General features: G+C 48.4%; 1 long non-coding RNA gene across 1 annotated transcript; it reads left to right on the forward strand.

Annotated features, from left to right (window-relative positions):
• Window positions 1-1,176: 1,176 nt before the first annotated feature.
• On the forward strand, window positions 1,177-3,004 carry LOC125517613. Its single transcript, XR_007287701.1, has 3 exons — window positions 1,177-1,572; window positions 1,660-2,175; window positions 2,924-3,004. It is a non-coding gene; the product is annotated as an uncharacterized LOC125517613 (long non-coding RNA).
• The last annotated feature ends 578 nt before the right edge of the window (window positions 3,005-3,582 follow it).

The following is a 3,582-nucleotide window of genomic DNA, read 5'->3' on the forward strand; positions in this document are numbered from 1 at the left end:
CACTTATCTTTTTTCAATCTTAAATCTGTGGGCACTTGCCAAATTTTAGTTCAAATAATGTAATCTCTTGAATCCAAGTTTGTGTTCTGTAAGGTCTGTACTTGTTTGATCAGCATATTAATGAAAAAGATAAACCTTGTCGGGGACTCGTGCATGTATACGTCCATGCAGAGGTGGGGTGCCTCCATACTTTTAACTAAACAAGTTTCTGCCGACAGGATATCCTGCCGGTACCCTCTATTTTGTTGTCGTCGAGTTAGGCCAATCGGGCACAAATCATGAAGAGGGACCATACCCCCGCCAATATTTTTTCACCAAAGGCCACTACAACCATCCTGACCAGAGAAACGTTTGAGTCAAGGGATGGGAGCACCTAAGTTTCAAAAAGCGGCGAGGTTTCCTTATGTACAAGTCTCTACTTACAGAACACGTATGGATAATAGAAAGAACTTATCTGTTTGGCCTGCCGAAGATCGCAGTATAAGCTCACCTTTCCATTTCCTTTTGGATAGCAAGTCTTCGGTAGGAGCCTGCAATTTATGCAGATGAAAATGATGCCAGCTGGGATCTAATCTACATGAACATGCGATGCTCATGAAATGCTAATGCATGCATGCAACTTGTCAGGGCCCCCTCAGTGCTTAGTTTATTTCTCTGTTGCTCAGGGTCAGTGTGACAACTCGATACCGACTCTCCAGATGCCTTTTATGTTTTGCGTGTCAGCTGTGTTAGTTAATTGTTTGTTGCATTCATCATGTCATCATCTGCATTGCATCGGCACTCCATTGTTGACATTATTTTCAAAACTTGCATCCTCTCATAGTTGTCGCTTCTACCTTGTCTTGGTTGACCTCCTCTCAGGTCAACCGGACCGCTCTCTTCTCTCTCTTCTCTGAGCCCGTCAAACCCCCTTATCTCCATGGCCTTTTATCAGACCACCTCGCGTGCATGTTTGAAACTTCTCCCGAACCTGACCCGCTCAGTGATCACCGTTGGGTCCAGATCATCCCCAGACATCCCTAAAGTATCTTCAGTTTTTCATTTGGACTCCCTAGCCTATATTTTCTTCGTCTGTCCGATTTAGATCAAAGGGCTTCCATTAGTCTGCATTTAGATCCACCTGCTATATAAACCAACCTACCCTAATCGTAGTCTACACAGTCCCATCCGCGCCGCCGCCGCTATCTTTCTTCCCCTCGGGATCCATCCCCACCAACCGCAACCTCCAACCAGATCCCTGGTTTTCCACGCAGCCGCCCGAGCATCTCGATCCCGAGTGGATCGAGCGCTTCACCTCCAAGTCCAGCCTCCCCTGCTCATGCCCCGAGCCTCTCGTCGTCCAGGAGCATGAGCTCCCTCGCCTCACTGCCACGCCAACCGGAGAAGCAGCTCAGCCGACCATCCCCATCGTTGCCGAACCTCGCCACCTCGCCGTAGCCCCAAGACCCCGCGTCAAGCCCCTCTGTTGTGTCGCCCGCCTACGACCTCCTCTGCTTCGAGCTCGACCTCACCCTGCCTCGACCTCCACAGCCACTTCGCTGGGCCTCCACATCTTCTCCCGTGCTCCCTCCGGTGAGATCCACACCGCTGACCCTTCCCTTTCTTTCTCTGTCTCCCTCTCATCACACATGCCCCTCCCTCTCTCTCTTTCAAATGCAGTCGTGGCCACCCGTCCATGGAGCTCCACTTCCGAGAGAGAGGAAGCTGCAGCCCTGGCCTGAGCAGGCCAGCGTCTCCACCAGCGACCACGCCACCCGGACCTTGCGGCCTCAGCCCCTCGCCGCCTCGCACCGGCCTCGCGTTGCCCTACCCGCAGCCAAGCTACCGCCACCGGTGATGCCTCTGCTTTCCGCCTCTGCATCGAGCAGTACTGGAGCCGGTCGCGCCCGTTGACCGCATCGCCCTGCCTCTGCATCTCGTCGCGAGGAGGAGGATGAGCGCTGACCTCGCCGGCTTGATCTCCTTCCTCCTTCACCCGCGCGTCGCCAAGGCCCAGTGCAGGCCGCCTCCGTCGTCTTCTGTTCGGGAACGAACTCAGCCCATGCGTCCTCTGCATCGCAGCCGCGCCAAGGCCTATGCTTCTTCTGTGTTGACTGTGTCTTCCCCCATGTGCCCGCTCGATCCTGCCAGCACCCTAACAGCCAGCCTCCTCCACCAACGGTCTGAATCCCATGGGTGAGCTACCCCTATTCCTATTCGGCCCGACGCATTTTTTCCCCTCTGGATGATTTTAGCTACTTATCCAGAGAGTGCAGTTTTACAGAAAAAACCCTAGTGTTCATGCATCTAATAACTAATTAACCGTGCATCATATGTAAATAATTAATATATGTAAAATGCTTAGAATTTCATCTAGTTTCATATATGCAACTTTCATCCATGTAAAAATGCTTAAACTTACTGTTTGCATTCTTTTGCATTAAAGTCATGTTAAAATGGTTTATTTGATAACTAATTAACTGTAGCTCCGAATTACATAAACTTTATATGTAAATGGGGTAGAAAAATGCATAGATTAACATGGTGTCTTTAGTTTGCATGTTTAACAATTCTAAAATATGATTTAGGGAAGAACAGTACCAAATTCAAAATATGCATATGAGGTTTCCCCGAAATTGTTGTTCGTTGTTCCGGCCTCATTCAAACTTGCCTAGATAGGTAGTTTTATTATGCTCACCCTCTTGCCATGTTTGTTGGGTACATAAATGGGAGCGAACAAAATGATTGAATGTGGTGTTTCATCAATATGCAACTCATTGCATATTGAGCTCCACTTCATTTATAGTATTGTTTGTTTCACTTTGTCATGCCATGCCTCATTAAACCTGACATGCATCATACTTGGTTGTGCATCATGCCATGTTTATGTGATGCGTGTTTACCATGTTGTTTGCTTCTTTCCGGTTGTGCTTCTTCTCCATAGTTCCAGTTTTGTTGCGATTGTGAGGATCCGTTCGACTACGCCCGTTCGTCTTCTTCACAGATTCGGTCTTCTTCCTAGCAGGATTCCAGGCAAGATGCTCGTTACCCTGGATACCACTACTATCTTTGTTTTGCTAGTTGTCTCGATGCTATCGCTTTGTCGTGCTACGCACCACTTTTTTTATCAAGCCTCCCAAATTGCCATGATAGGCCTCTAACATTTCCACCATCCCAGCAAACCATTATTTGGCTATGTTACCGCTTTGCTCAGCCCCTCTTATAGCATGGCCAGTTGCAGGTTGTTCCATGTTGGGACATGTATATCATGGGATATCACAATATCTCTTATTTAATTAATGCACATATATACTTGGTAAAGGGTGGAAGGCTCGACCTTTGGCCTGGTGATTTGCTCCACTCTTGCTGCCCTAGTTTCTGTCATACCGGTGTTATGTTCCTTGATTTTGCGTTCCTAACACGGTTGGGGTTTATGGGCCCCCTCAATAGTTCGCTTTGAATAAAACACTTCCAGCAAGGCCCAACATTGGTTTTACCATTTTCCCAATAACAACTAAAACTTGCATAGGGACTTCCCGGGCCCCGAGGATAATTAATCAACAACCCGGGCCAGTGCTCCTCATGAGTGTTTGCCCGCCTACC

This window comes from Triticum urartu, chromosome 6 (assembly GCF_003073215.2).
Source record: "Triticum urartu cultivar G1812 chromosome 6, Tu2.1, whole genome shotgun sequence".
Lineage (NCBI taxonomy): Eukaryota > Viridiplantae > Streptophyta > Magnoliopsida > Poales > Poaceae > Triticum > Triticum urartu.